This window comes from Triturus cristatus, chromosome 5_2 (genome assembly GCF_964204655.1).
Source record: "Triturus cristatus chromosome 5_2, aTriCri1.1, whole genome shotgun sequence".
Classification (NCBI taxonomy): Eukaryota; Metazoa; Chordata; class Amphibia; order Caudata; family Salamandridae; genus Triturus; species Triturus cristatus.
Genome location: NC_140588.1, coordinates 49,245,215 through 49,261,990, shown reverse-complemented (window position 1 = coordinate 49,261,990; position 16,776 = coordinate 49,245,215). Strand labels below are relative to the sequence as shown.

The 16,776-nt window shown below is 44.4% G+C and overlaps 1 protein-coding gene across 8 annotated transcripts in view; it reads right to left on the bottom strand.

Moving 5' to 3' along the window:
- PTPN3 (protein tyrosine phosphatase non-receptor type 3) overlaps positions 1-910 on the bottom strand; it is a 1,752,022-nt gene extending 1,751,112 nt beyond the window's left edge. For 2 of the 8 annotated variants that reach the window (XM_085606837.1, XM_085606840.1), the window contains exon 1: positions 817-905. The gene's annotated coding sequence lies outside the window, so the exon portion shown is untranslated. Of the gene's footprint in view, positions 1-816 lie in introns of all 8 variants that reach the window. The other 6 variants (XM_085606838.1, XM_085606839.1, XM_085606841.1 and 3 more) reach the window with 4 other exon arrangements.
- Between the last annotated feature and the right edge of the window lie 15,866 nt (positions 911-16,776).

Below are 16,776 nucleotides of genomic sequence, written 5' to 3'. Positions count from 1 at the left end.
GGTTCTTTTTCAATGCTAGAAATTGAAATAAATGCATAAAGGTTGCACGTTCATATTACAGAGCATTGCAAAGAAGGAAAGGGTAACTCAACATTTGGGAAACTTATGACAGTAAAAAAGTTTAAATGGTCAATTTCCCCAACATGTGGGCTTAACACAAGCGAACCATGGCTTGTAAATCCCCCCAAAATTGACTTTTATTGTAGCAATAGATACACGATGCAGTGGGGCTATTCACAGGATTGACGGCTACAGAATGGGCCTTCATGGAATAGATGAGTGCAGAACAGGCATTTGTGCGCTTAAGTTGGAAAGGTACACCTTGGATCCATAGGGACTGAAGTAGAAAGGAAGCGACACAGTGAAAGGAAGATATAAAAAGAGAGCCCATGGAAAGAAGGAACACTAATAAGGTGGGGAGAATAATAGCAAGGCAGAAAATCTGAGAGTTAAGAAAAGGGAACATAAGACATGCAAGTATAGACGTCATATGGAGAGCATGTAAGGAAAAAGAAAAGATTAGCATAATACTGAGGCAACAGTATTCAAAGGGCTTTGAGGGGGATACACTGAGGAATACAATTAAGAGAACGCACGACAGGAGGCCAGACAGAAGGAAAAGGAAATATGTGAGAAGCCAAAATAAAAATATAGGAGAGAAAGGTCACAGTTAGTAGACTGAACACTCACTGTGCACGCACACTAACTACAGTGCGCGGATCATCAACATAATTTATTATAACTGTAGGCAAGTGTCATGTGGTCGCACCCTGACCGACTCGACACAGGTGGTAGGTTCCGGAACGTGACACTTACCTCCCGTCTAACGTCAGAGGGTCTCCACAATCCGATCGCCTCTGCCTAGCTTTCGACTCTAAAAAGTAGTTAAAAAAATATGGAAATCGGAACCAATCAGAAATCTGGATTTTGCTGACACTCATTCTAATGGGCGGCACTAGGAGGGGTTCGGTGGTTGCAACGCCCTATAAATTCTGCAATTGGTTACAAACTGGAAGATCCCGCCCCGGAAGTGATCGCTCCGCCTTTCCGGAAGAGATCGCGCAATCGCTCCGGAAGGGACCGTCGGTCCTAGTTGTACGCATGGCTCACGCCCAGAAGTGAAGTTTCGTTGGCTGGTCTTGATGGTTGATGTTATTAAGGGCACACTGGCAAAGAAGTGACCACAGGTTCAGCAGGTGTCTAGGAGCTGCGTACGAAGCTCCTCCTATACCTATTACCTGAAACCAGTGGCATGCAACTAATCGTTCAACGAGCCTATGGGGGGCAGTGTAGGGGACTGTGAGCTTCTAGTCTATGGCTTAAGGCAGTGGAGCCTTCGACGCTCGACAGGTTTGTCCGTATGACTCCCAATTAATTCCTTCTTCCGCAGTAATATATCCACGGTGTCTCGTAGAAGGGATCTATCTATGAGCCGACGTCGCCGTGTGTTAGGCGACTGGTGGTGGGGACTGTGGAGCCTTAAGAAGTAGTATGTGGCGTAATTCCTCTAAATGCCTTCTCTATGTAGTGTGCGGGCATTCCACCTGCCAGGAAATCTCGTATGTAGCAAACGAGTTGGAAATGCATCCATACAAAGGTGTCCTGTTAGTGCCCTGCCCCCATCACCTTCTGGTTTGTAATCTTACGTTTGTTTACCAAACTCATTCGTTGTGTCCTATATACAGTACTCGGTGTATGAGATGCTCCAGCCTCTTATTAAGCTAAGAAAATGTTCGATTTGGAGTGGACCACTGCTATTTTAAGGCAAATAAATACCCATTTGTAATAGCCCACTGCTCAGTACACGTGACCGCCGACCAATAGATAATGCCTTGTGTGATGGTCACAGAAGGTCCTTTACTCTTTAACCTTAGGATCCTTTCTTGCAAGGTACAATCTCGGTGCAGGGGAATGTTCTTTCAAGATGTTCCCTCTCAGTTGTGATCCGTAAAGTCACCCATTCCCTAACTTTAGGTTTCGCTGGCAGATGTCGAAAGACCAATTGTGAACTATACCCAGTGACATTGAATTATGCAACATGGGAGAGTCAATTTAATGCAGTATGGCTGACTAAATTATACAGTAACGTAGCACAATTTTCAAAATCATAATACACAACACATTTACTTATCAAAGACACGAAGAGCTGAAAGTACACTTTGCACTCGTTAGACACAGTGACAAATGAGACAAGTATAGAATCAACGTAAAAGCGTGCTTCAAAACAAAAGATGAAGAAAACATACATGCAAACCAATACTAACACATATAACCAAGTGGCACTAATGAGAGTTTCCTGTGAAAATGTGTATTAACGGAAATAGCTATTAATAAAATGGCCTAGTGTTTCTAATGCTTTCTGTTTGAATGCACTATTTAGAAGTGGGTGCAAAAACATGTAGAAAATAGATAAAATCGTAAAACTTTGCATAGTAACACTACAGCTTCTATAGTTTATGAAAAACACATTTTATTATGTGAATTCAGAAAGGTACATGCTTATATGAATGTTGAGAACATTTGTGGTAATAAGGTTTTTCTAACTTTAGCATTTTGTATGTAATAATGTTTGGTGAAAGTTCTATATATTCTTTATTTTGAATTGATTTAATTACATTATATTTGATGTTGGTTTCAAGCTTATTCAATTTAAAACGTGTGATGGTAATTTAAAGGCTTTTTCAAAAGTTTTTTTCTCAAATGCTGCCCTTTTCCCAGACTTAATATAATGGGCTATTTACCACTAGTGAAACAATGATTGCTTTTTATCTCTTTTCACCGATATTAGATCTTTGTGGACTCTCAATCTTTCATTTCTCATGACCAGCATGGGAAAGCATCTCACAGTTGCAAGTGTCCTAGGCAATGTTCCCTTTAATTTGTTTTTTCTGTGTGCGGCAGTGTAAGGTCTTTGTGTGCTGTAACTAAGGCTATGTGCGCCAGTAACCTTACCACGCGTGTGGGTGCAGTGCCAAATATCACTCCAAACTTTTGCTTAAAAAAGTGAAAAGACGGTACATTTCCACATATACAGCACCATTTGAACAGTCTTAAGGCAGGTTTGAAACCGTCCTGCATAGCAATTTGAAACCTTGGCAACTATGTTGCTGCATTTCGTTTGTTAACAGAGCTGGGCTGAGGGGTGATTGTGTGCAGTTGTTAAAGTTTTCATGTTAATTGCAGCTCATACCAGGCGCTGCGAATAACATGAAAACTTTAACAAATGCTCTATGTGAGCAGGAAATATAAAATGGTAATAACCTAGTTATTATCATTTTATTTTTTGCAGGTTCGGTGCTGGGTTAGGGTAGGGCGAGGCTGGAAGCACAGTGGGAGGTGTGGTTTGCACACTCCAAGTGCATGTAACTTCTTGGCTGGGCAAACAGTCATGCGCACTTTGCATGTTCCACACCTTGCTGCATTACACAGCCTGGTCGGGAACATGCCCAGGCCCCCAGTTCCCATCTGAGCGCCGATCCAGGCTGCTCAGACCAATCACAACGCTGCATTGCAGCGTTGTGATTGGCTATGGGGAGCCTGGGCGCTTCATGGTTCCAGGACTCCCCAGAGAAGCAGGAGGAGACACATGGCTTGCGGAAGAGGTAAGTGGTATTTATTTTTCCCACTCTTCTTCTTGTACTCTCCATCTCGCCTCCCTCTTTCTCTGCCACTCCCCTGGTCTCTTTCGCTCCATCTTTGTTTCTCTCTCTCTAACTCCCCCCTCAGCTCTCTGTATTTTTTCTCCCCCGACCTGCTCGCTGTACCTAGGGACTGAATCCAGACAGGTGAATAAAACTACTCTGGCTAGATGAGCCCAAGACCATTCTTTGAAGATTTTAGTGTTTGAAAGTGCTAGTCTTTAAACTGTACTTTTGCCTGCAGTCACATTTCTCAGCTAGACATGCATTTTTCAGCATTTGAGCTGTAGAAGTGGTAAAGTGTTCTGAATTGAGGTAGAAGAAAAAATAGTGGGAGAGAGAAAGAAAGAAAACGAGAAGTGCATACATCAGGTATTATGTTTTTAAAATAGATTTCACTGTAGGGGGAAGCAAAGCCTATTGACTTCTAGTGCCTGTTCATACCGAAAGATTCCAGACAAGCATGAAGCCCTGGTTCCCGCACCCGTGCGTAGTAAGACCGTATCAAAATATTGTGTCAGGAAAGTCCTCTTTCATAACGTGACTGTACACCTCTCACTTTGAGGGTCGGTCTGTTTGTTGTGCCGGTTCTAAACCTTTAGATTCTTTTTAGAGCCACACTATAAGTTTCACGGAGTGCACATAGTACAGTTTAAGAGACATTCGCGCATGATGTAGCATCCAGACTCAGTCTTACTCATTATTCTCCTGACATTTCTGACCATCTATCATTGGTTGTCAACACAATTGTCACAGAACTGCCTATTGCACAAGCATGCACCTTAGGCTGGACTGCAGCTCCCTCAGCAATTAATAGTTTATCTCAACCCCGGCGACAGTCAGATTCTGCTGCTAATTTCTTTATTTTCTGTATTTTTATATAGCGCAAACTTGGACCAAGGCCAAACGAGTACTTTACATGAGCTCCAGATTACATTTCACATATCAGGTTTTTTTAGGCACCTGGAGATTTCATGATTTGCCCAGAATCCCAGGACGTTGAGTTAAGCTGGGACCCACATTTCAAAGTCTTGCAACTTGGGCCGTTAAGTCACATGTGCTAAAAGAGGGGCAGCAGTTTGAGCTTAAATTTGTGTTATTTTGCCAGTGTTTCTGTCTGTCTGAGGTCTTCCCCTACACCCTTCCCCACCCCCACTACTCTCAAACCTGACCAGCCACCACTGCTATTAAGAAAATAAAAGAAGCAAGTCTACAAACACAGCCTGTGCTTTCAGATGATTATGAAAGCACACGCCGTGTTTGTAGACTTGCTGAATTTCTTTTCTTTCCAGTACTGGACCATCATAGCATCAAACATGTCGACCTGAAAAGTGAAACCACAAGAGTTTACTACAAGACACTTACCGAGTTGTGGCGTATCATACCCTTGCACACATTACCACATCTTAGTTTTTAACCTTACCAAAGGGTCTCTGAATAAAATTTGATCCCCTATAGGTAATTTTAAGATCACAATATCTACTTAACACATTGTACCCCACACACCCGCATGCACTGTCACGGCTGATACAAGAAAAGATCTCAGACAAAGAGCCCTCTTGCAGGGCCTGTGAGGCATTTCAGCGCCGGCCCCACGAGATGCAAAATTCCTAATGAAGCATAACACCCACATGGGTGTGTGAGGGCAATAATTCCAAAGAAGGTAGATTCCCCTTGAACCATATGTTCCAACCACACCTTTTTTTTTTAACCATTTTCTATACCTTCTCCACATAGGAACAAGTACCCACACTGATATGACATGTCAATTACAGTGAGGAGCACGGGTACTGGACTTTAATTTGACTCCTTGTCCCCCCTGTTTATGAATCATTATAAAAAATGTATCACAGAATTTTTAAGCTCAATAGTAAAGTTTGAATCATCCAGAAGTGAGCTATTAAATATCCAGCAATTAGATTGTTTTGATATGGTAATAAATTATCTGTAGTAACAAAGAAGGGTACAAAGTTCCTCGTGTACAGTGACGGAGAAGAGCAGGTAAGAGAATTTCTCAGCTGGTTAATGCTAAGAAAGACCAATCAGAAGAAAGCGAGGGAAATTCCCTTAATTTGAACTAGTGCTCTCACACACCCAGCAAGCTAGGTGTCATGCTTCATCATATGAGCACATCATATGAATTTATCATCACGTGTCCTCACGGACCCTGAGATGTCAATATTACAAAAAGGACTAGGTTTTGTACCTACACCTAAAGTGGACAAATTCAGGGATGTTTGCGAGGTCCAAAAACTCTTCCGCAAGATAAGACTACGCTCTTATTTCATGGATAAACCACTCACCCAAGTGGATGGTTCAGGACTATGCAAACCATCCACCTTCACTCCTCATAACGGGATGATCCCGGTTGAGGTTCTCACTTTCGAGAAGGCAGTTCTGAAAGATCTAGCATCACTACCGTCCCCTACACCTTTCCACAATTTGTCAAAATCTGAGACAGAAACAGCGAATACTCTCGCAAGAGATGAATCCATAATCATTAAACAAGCCGATAAAGGTGGGGCGACTGTCATTCAGTCTATTGATGATTACGATGAGGAATGCAAACGACAACTGAACAATGACCGATACTATGCCCCCATCACTATTGACCCCACCCCTCGCCTTTCTAACACTATCTCCATGTTAGTTAATGAGGCACTAACTAATGGGTGGATTAACAAAAAAGAAGCAGATTTCCTGATTGCCACAGAGCCGAGAACGCCCTACTTGTACACTCTACCAAAGATACACAAGGGCACGACACCGGTCCCTGGGCGCCCAATAGTGTCGGGGATCGGCTCAATTTTGGAACCACTTTCCAAATTCGTGGATCATTTCCTACAGCCTTTGGTGAGGGATATCCCGTCCTTCATCAGGGATACGACTGACGTCCTCAGAATCATTGACTCCATAGAGGATTCATCCTGTATCGACCTCCTCATCACACTTGATGTAGAGGCGTTATATACTAACATTCCTCAAGGAGATACACTGACAGTTGTAGAAGCAGTTTTGAATTCATTAGAGTGGGATTCACCTACCCCAGTTACATTCATAATGGACTGTGCTAACTGAGAACTTTTTCGAGTACAAAGGGCAATTATACCATCAATGCCAGGGTACATCGATGGGGAGCACTTTTGCGCCGAGCTTGGCCTGCCTATATATGGCAACATTTGAGAAAGAAGTCATCAATACTGTACACAACCCTTTTCAACAACATCTTATCCTTTGGAAGAGGTTTATTGATGATATTTTGATTTTCTGGCAGGGTCCTATTGATACTTGCAACAGATTTGTGCAGTGGATTAATCAACAAAACCCATTTCTGAAATTTTCACATACTATCTCAGACACAAACATTGCATTCCTCGATCTGAACATAAAGTTATCAGGCGACCAACTCTCTACAGGCCTTTATAAAAAACCCACAGATCGCAATAGCCTTCTCCTGTACCAGAGCCATCACCCCAGAGCGCTAAAAGATAACCTTCCCGTGGGACAATTCCTACGTATTAGGCGCAACTGTGCCTCCACGAATGACTACAAACTAGAAGCCTCCTCTTTAGCCAACAACCTAAAGACAAGAGGCTATCCACAGAAGGTGATAAAAAACTCAATGAAGAGAGCCTTAAATAGTCCTAGGGAGGCACTATTAGAAATACATCAGAAACAACCTGAGGACATCATCACATGTGTGACTTCGTTTACACCCAATTCTACTCCCACCAAAAAGATTATCTTGAAACATTGGGGCATTCTAAACACAGGCGACCTACAGATACCTGCACCAAGGTTTGCCTACACTAGAACCAGTAGCCTGAGAGATATCTTGATCCATACAAGACCCAAGAAGTACACTACCCCATCACAAACCACCCTGTGGGGTTTACCACCGGTCAGAGGACATTTCCCCTGTGGTACATGTACAGTTTGCAAATTCACAACAGCCGCTAAAGAAATTGCGTTAAGACCCAATTTTAAGTGGAACATACAAAAACACACTAATTGCAACACTAAACAGTGTATTTACCTGATTACTTGCCCCTGTGATCTACAGTACATAGGGATGACCATGCGTCCAGTTAAAATCCGCATAACTGAACATAGGAGTAACATACGTTGCCAACGAACAACGACAAGACTATACAGACATTTTTTGGAGACACAACATACTCCCGACTCATTACATTGGGTGATATTAGAATCGCATGCCCAGATATCTAAATCCTCCCTATTCAGGCTTGAACAGAGATGGGTACATAGATTATCAAGTCATATCGAGGGTCTCAATGATGATATACCCTGGAGCACCCTATCTTAAACTGGGAACTGTATGCCCTAACCTCCTGATCCTATTCCACTCTGAATTCTGGCCCATTCTTTTGAATAGCTCATGATATTAACTTCCTTTTTGGCAGGATACGAGGCTCCTTTTGTCCCCATGTTTCCTTATTGCTTTATATGAACACACTAAGCACAGGACCCCTCTTTCAAGCTTGATTCGTATACCGATGGGCCAATCTACGCATTGTGTGATTACTGACACATCATTTCCTACACCTGGCCCTCAGGAAGTTGAACTATATAGGGACCACAACATTGTTACTCCTATCACACGCCATGTTGGCGGCATACAGATTGCCTTATTTTCATGACATAGCCCCCAAGCTATGCAGTGCTTATATATCACCAATGATGAGCCACAATTCCCTGATCGATATACGACTGTTTTGAATTTCACATGTGGAAAAATTATGTTACACATCCGACGCCATTCGGGAGTGGTGTATTTATACCTTCATCATCTGATGCATCGTATATTCTACGACAACGTCACGCACAATTGTGTCGCCCCCTCCCGTATTATGAGTCCTGTAAGTTTGAATTATTGCTCTGGTCTCTGACCCCCTATTCATGAGTCAATTGCTTTGGACGCCTTTGTTGGTCCACGTACTATTTTACACATGACAAATCCATCAGCGAGACACATCATCTGTCCTAGAGACAACGTCACGAGGTCACTTAGCAACAGAGACGCTCCTCTGTGCCTGGGACCAATCACTTGCCCGGACTCCATTAGCGTAACACGTCACACTATGGTGGGTCACGTACTATTTCACACTTCGTAATCCAACAGCGAGACACTTCACCTGGCCCAGAGACTACGTCACGAGGTTGCTTAGCAACTGTAACGCTCCTCCGTGCCTGGGACCAATCACAGGAATGTAGTCAATGAGCGAATGTCGTCACGACGTGCTTCACGCACTCGATGACGCACCGGGAACCACTGTATATCTTCTCGTACTCCCTCTCGGTACCTACCACCCCGGTTCCTGGCGGTTTGGGTAGGTCGTTCCCCTGTACGTGAATCCACGTCGGTGAGTACTGATTTTAATATTGTCTTGTCTCCCTACACCCGAGGAGCCACATCTGCCTACTGTCCACCGGAACCCTCCTGATCTGTTCCAACGGACTCCTTGTACCGAGGCCAGCACTCCCTGACTCGATCTTGGTGTCCGACACGGATGGATCGGTGAGGGGTATGGTAACTGCGGCTCTGCCCGGCTGCCTTCTACCCCGTAGACCTCATATTTGGTGTATCTTTACATGTATATTTCTAAAAGACACAGATACTAATAAAGACGGTTTTCTGGCAACTTTTTGTCCCCTCTAGGACCCAATTGGGTTCCTTTTAACCGCCAGCACCGTTGCTAACAACAGTAGCTACCCCTTTAGGTGAGTCCCTTTGCCTTCCGTAGAAGTTGTGGATATTAATTTATCCTCCCCACCCCACACTCCCGAATGGCGTTCGAGACACCACTATATAATGAAATTGCGTGTTGCACGCCCGAGCACGGTGATCACTTATGACACAATATTCATAGCTATGTACAGTATGAAGAGTTACTTTTATTTGTTATAAAGAGTCTCCTTTTTCCCAACAGGAACAAACCTTAAGAAGTGGTATGTAGAAATCACCTTACCACGTTGTTTTGTTGTAGACAGTATTATCTTGATCCTGATGAATTGCCTTGATCCTCCTGACTTCTGTGGCAAGAAACATGTTGATCATATAGAGTAGAGCTCATGTCTAGATACCTAACCCCTAGCATTTAGCCACTCTACACATTTTTAACAGGGCAGTTGACCTTTGGAATAAAATTGAAGTAGGACCAACTGACCCCTTTTAAATCCACTTTTCTGCTACATCACTTCACACTAGGCCCCTCACCCCCAAGCACCTTCGGCAGGAACAAAAGATCCACGACAAAGAGCCCCGGTTTCGGGAGCCCGTCAAGGATTGCAGCGCCGACTTGACGAGGGGCAGTGCTCATATGATGAAGCATGACACCTAGCTTGCTGGGTGTGTGAGAGCACTAGTTCAAATTAAGGGAATTTCCCTCGCTTTCTTCTGATTGGTCTTTCTTAGCATTAACCAGCTGAGAAATTATCTTACCTGCTCTTCTCCGTCACTGTACACGAGGAACTTTGTACCCTTCTTTGTTACTAGTCGTATGGGGTATGTACACTGGACCTCTCTAAACAACAACACCCCTAGTCCCTACCTTTGATATAAGATTCTGCACGGGGTTTCCCGTGGGACTTCTATAAAGGATACCAGCGGTCTAGCAATTTCTAGCCAGTCTGGACCATACCCGTGTCAACTATTGACCTTTTTTCCCCCTCTCCCCCCCCCCTTCCCTATGGATAACCAAGGACTCAGCTTCGGGGACGATGTAGTGTCTGACATACTTGAAAGAACACCCTCACTTCTAGGTCATGATGGCAACGCCGCATCAGGTTCCCAGTCAGATGACTGGACTTCACTGACATTATTGAAAAGGGAGTGGTTGAAGATCACACTCCATGGCGCCCTTATGACAGAATATTTACGTGCCAACATCGCCCCAGCGGGGTTGATTGTCAATAACTTTCCCAGGTTATTCCTAGACGATGCTACCTTCAAAAAGGAATGGTCTCTTATCGCATGGAAATGCACCAGAGACCTGCTGGTCCTCATCATTAACAGAGCGAAACGCCTAGCAGATGCTCTCCTCATTAGGATACAGATTGCGGAAGGCGCACTAAAAACCACCATTCAAATTACAGCTTACAAGAACAAACTCGCTGAGATTAATGCAGAGATCACCGAAAATAAAGAATACCTAATGAAACAAAAAATCACAAAACTGCAGAAAGATATCGATAAAGAAAAGGTATATCCTTATTTGAAGGCAGACTACACATCGGTTAAGAACAGTTATTCCTCCGATGATAACTCCGACAGAAGAAGTTCTGCCGACAGTAATTCTAGCACGGGGAGTTGGGGCAGTCTTAGCGGTCGCCGCAACCCACGCGCCAACTATAATTACAATGTCCCGACCTTTCACGGTCCTCCCATGTTTCCAGGACCCCCTCCACCACCCCCCTATTGGCAATACCAACCATTTCAACAGGGACCTCCCCAGTTCTTCAACAACGGCCCTCCCCCCACTTTTTTAGACAGAGGCTGGGGCAGAGGAAGAGGTCGAAACAGAAGGAGCGCACGGAAACAAGTTCATTGGCAAGACCCCCCCACTGGGATGGACACGAGGAGCAAAACATTGAACAAGAGAAATTAGTTGTGAATTTATCATCACGTGTCCTCACGGACCCTGAGATGTCAATATTACAAAAAGGACTAGGTTTTGTACCTACACCTAAAGTGGACAAATTCAGGGATGTTTGCGAGGTCCAAAAACTCTTCCGCAAGATAAGACTACGCTCTTATTTCATGGATAAACCACTCACCCAAGTGGATGGTTCAGGACTATGCAAACCATCCACCTTCACTCCTCATAACGGGATGATCCCGGTTGAGGTTCTCACTTTCGAGAAGGCAGTTCTGAAAGATCTAGCATCACTACCGTCCCCTACACCTTTCCACAATTTGTCAAAATCTGAGACAGAAACAGCGAATACTCTCGCAAGAGATGAATCCATAATCATTAAACAAGCCGATAAAGGTGGGGCGACTGTCATTCAGTCTATTGATGATTACGATGAGGAATGCAAACGACAACTGAACAATGACCAATACTATGCCCCCATCACTATTGACCCCACCCCTCGCCTTTCTAACACTATCTCCATGTTAGTTAATGAGGCACTAACTAATGGGTGGATTAACAAAAAAGAAGCAGATTTCCTGATTGCCACAGAGCCGAGAACGCCCTACTTTTACACTCTACCAAAGATACACAAGGGCACGACACCGGTCCCTGGGCGCCCAATAGTGTCGGGGATCGGCTCAATTTTGGAACCACTTTCCAAATTCGTGGATCATTTCCTACAGCCTTTGGTGAGGGACATCCCGTCCTTCATCAGGGATACGACTGACGTCCTCAGAATCATTGACTCCATAGAGGATTCATCCTGTATCGACCTCCTCATCACACTTGATGTAGAGGCGTTATATACTAACATTCCTCAAGGAGATACACTGACAGTTGTAGAAGCAGTTTTGAATTCATTAGAGTGGGATTCACCTACCCCAGTTACATTCATAATGGACTGTGCTTCCCTAGTGCTAACTGAGAACTTTTTTCGAGTACAAAGGGCAATTATACCATCAATGCCAGGGTACATCGATGGGGAGCACTTTTGCGCCGAGCTTGGCCTGCCTATATATGGCAACATTTGAGAAAGAAGTCATCAATACTGTACACAACCCTTTTCAACAACATCTTATCCTTTGGAAGAGGTTTATTGATGATATTTTGATTTTCTGGCAGGGTCCTATTGATACTTGCAACAGATTTGTGCAGTGGATTAATCAACAAAACCCATTTCTGAAATTTTCACATACTATCTCAGACACAAACATTGCATTCCTCGATCTGAACATAAAGTTATCAGGCGACCAACTCTCTACAGGCCTTTATAAAAAACCCACAGATCGCAATAGCCTTCTCCTGTACCAGAGCCATCACCCCAGAGCACTAAAAGATAACCTTCCCGTGGGACAATTCCTACGTATTAGGCGCAACTGTACCTCCACGAATGACTACAAACTAGAAGCCTCCTCTTTAGCCAACAACCTAAAGACAAGAGGCTATCCACAGAAGGTGATAAAAAACTCAATGAAGAGAGCCTTAAATAGTCCTAGGGAGGCACTATTAGAAATACATCAGAAACAACCTGAGGACATCATCACATGTGTGACTTCGTTTACACCCAATTCTACTCCCACCAAAAAGATTATCTTGAAACATTGGGGCATTCTAAACACAGGCGACCTACAGATACCTGCACCAAGGTTTGCCTACACTAGAACCAGTAGCCTGAGAGATATCTTGATCCATACAAGACCCAAGAAGTACACTACCCCATCACAAACCACCCTGTGGGGTTTACCACCGGTCAGAGGACATTTCCCCTGTGGTACATGTACAGTTTGCAAATTCACAACAGCCACTAAAGAAATTGCGTTAAGACCCAATTTTAAGTGGAACATACAAAAACACACTAATTGCAACACTAAACAGTGTATTTACCTGATTACTTGCCCCTGTGATCTACAGTACATAGGGATGACCATGCGTCCAGTTAAAATCCGCATAACTGAACATAGGAGTAACATACGTTGCCAACGACAAGACTATACAGACATTTTTTGGAGACACAACATACTCCCGACTCATTACATTGGGTGATATTAGAATCGCATGCCCAGATATCTAAATCCTCCCTATTCAGGCTTGAACAGAGATGGGTACATAGATTATCAAGTCATATCGAGGGTCTCAATGATGATATACCCTGGAGCACCCTATCTTAAACTGGGAACTGTATGCCCTAACCTCCTGATCCTATTCCACTCTGAATTCTGGCCCATTCTTTTGAATAGCTCATGATATTAACTTCCTTTTTGGCAGGATACGAGGCTCCTTTTGTCCCCATGTTTCCTTATTGCTTTATATGAACACACTAAGCACAGGACCCCTCTTTCAAGCTTGATTCGTATACCGATGGGCCAATCTACGCATTGTGTGATTACTGACACACCATTTCCTACACCTGGCCCTCAGGAAGTTGAACTATATAGGGACCACAACATTGTTACTCCTATCACACGCCATGTTGGCGGCATACAGATTGCCTTATTTTCATGACATAGCCCCCAAGCTATGCAGTGCTTATATATCACCAATGATGAGCCACAATTCCCTGATCGATATACGACTGTTTTGAATTTCACATGTGGAAAAATTATGTTACACATCCGACGCCATTCGGGAGTGGTGTATTTATACCTTCATCATCTGATGCATCGTATATTCTACGACAACGTCACGCACAATTGTGTCGCCCCCTCCCGTATTATGAGTCCTGTAAGTTTGAATTATTGCTCTGGTCTCTGACCCCCTATTCATGAGTCAATTGCTTTGGACGCCTTTGTTGGTCCACGTACTATTTTACACATGGCAAATCCATCAGCGAGACACATCATCTGTCCTAGAGACAACGTCACGAGGTCACTTAGCAACAGAGACGCTCCTCTGTGCCTGGGACCAATCACTTGCCCGGACTCCATTAGCGTAACACGTCACACTATGGTGGGTCACGTACTATTTCACACTTCGTAATCCAACAGCGAGACACTTCACCTGGCCCAGAGACTACGTCACGAGGTTGCTTAGCAACTGTAACGCTCCTCCGTGCCTGGGACCAATCACAGGAATGTAGTCAATGAGCGAATGTCGTCACGACGTGCTTCACGCACTCGATGACGCACCGGGAACCACTGTATATCTTCTCGTACTCCCTCTCGGTACCTACCACCCCGGTTCCTGGCGGTTTGGGTAGGTCGTTCCCCTGTACGTGAATCCACGTCGGTGAGTACTGATTTTAATATTGTCTTGTCTCCCTACACCCGAGGAGCCACATCTGCCTACTGTCCACCGGAACCCTCCTGATCTGTTCCAACGGACTCCTTGTACCGAGGCCAGCACTCCCTGACTCGATCTTGGTGTCCGACACGGATGGATCGGTGAGGGGTATGGTAACTGCGGCTCTGCCCGGCTGCCTTCTACCCCGTAGACCTCATATTTGGTGTATCTTTACATGTATATTTCTAAAAGACACAGATACTAATAAAGACGGTTTTCTGGCAACTTTTTGTCCCCTCCAGGACCCAATTGGGTTCCTTTTAACCGCCAGCACCGTTGCTAACAACAGTAGCTACCCCTTTACGCGAGTCCCTTTGCCTTCCGTAGAAGTTGTGGATATTAATTTATCCTCCCCACCCCACACTCCCGAATGGCGTTCGAGACACCACTATATAATGAAATTGCGTGTTGCACGCCCGAGCACGGTGATCACTTATGACACAATATTCATAGCTATGTACAGTATGAAGAGTTACTTTTATTTGTTATAAAGAGTCTCCTTTTTCCCAACAGGAACAAACCTTAAGAAGTGGTATGTAGAAATCACCTTACCACGTTGTTTTGTTGTAGACAGTATTATCTTGATCCTGATGAATTGCCTTGATCCTCCTGACTTCTGTGGCAAGAAACATGTTGATCATATAGAGTAGAGCTCATGTCTAGATACCTAACCCCTAGCATTTAGCCACTCTACACATTTTTAACAGGGCAGTTGACCTTTGGAATAAAATTGAAGTAGGACCAACTGACCCCTTTTAAATCCACTTTTCTGCTACATCACTTCACACTAGGCCCCTCACCCCCAAGCACCTTCGGCAGGAACAAAAGATCCACGACAAAGAGCCCCGGTTTCGGGAGCCCGTCAAGGATTGCAGCGCCGACTTGACGAGGGGCAGTGCTCATATGATGAAGCATGACACCTAGCTTGCTGGGTGTGTGAGAGCACTAGTTCAAATTAAGGGAATTTCCCTCGCTTTCTTCTGATTGGTCTTTCTTAGCATTAACCAGCTGAGAAATTCTCTTACCTGCTCTTCTCCGTCACTGTACACGAGGAACTTTGTACCCTTCTTTGTTACTAGTCGTATGGGGTATGTACACTGGACCTCTCTAAACAACAACACCCCTAGTCCCTACCTTTGATATAAGATTCTGCACGGGGTTTCCCGTGGGACTTCTATAAAGGATACCAGCGGTCTAGCAATTTCTAGCCAGTCTGGACCATACCCGTGTCAACTATTGACCTTTTTTCCCCCTCTCCCCCCCCTTCCCTATGGATAACCAAGGACTCAGCTTCGGGGACGAAGTAGTGTCTGACATACTTGAAAGAACACCCTCACTTCTAGGTCATGATGGCAACGCCGCATCAGGTTCCCAGTCAGATGACTGGACTTCACTGACATTATTGAAAAGGGAGTGGTTGAAGATCACACTCCATGGCGCCCTTATGACAGAATATTTACGTGCCAACATCGCCCCAGCGGGGTTGATTGTCAATAACTTTCCCAGGTTATTCCTAGACGATGCTACCTTCAAAAAGGAATGGTCTCTTATCGCATGGAAATGCACCAGAGACCTGCTGGTCCTCATCATTAACACAGCGAAACGCCTAGCAGATGCTCTCCTCATTAGGATACAGATTGCGGAAGGCGCACTAAAAACCACCATTCAAATTACAGCTTACAAGAACAAACTCGCTGAGATTAATGCAGAGATCACCGAAAATAAAGAATACCTAATGAAACAAAAAATCACAAAACTGCAGAAAGATATCGATAAATTCGATAAAGAAAAGGTATATCCTTATTTGAAGGCAGACTACACATCGGTTAAGAACAGTTATTCCTCCGATGATAACTCCGACAGAAGAAGTTCTGCCGACAGTAATTCTAGCACGGGGAGTTGGGGCAGTCTTAGCGGTCGCCGCAACCCACGCGCCAACTATAATTACAATGTCCCGACCTTTCACGGTCCTCCCATGTTTCCAGGACCCCCTCCACCACCCCCCTATTGGCAATACCAACCATTTCAACAGGGACCTCCCCAGTTCTTCAACAGCGGCCCTCCCCCCACTTTTTTAGACAGAGGCTGGGGCAGAGGAAGAGGTCGAAACAGAAGGGGCGCACGGAAACAAGTTCATTGGCAAGACCCCCCCACTGGGATGGACACGAGGAGCAAAACATTGAACAAGAGAAATTAGTTGT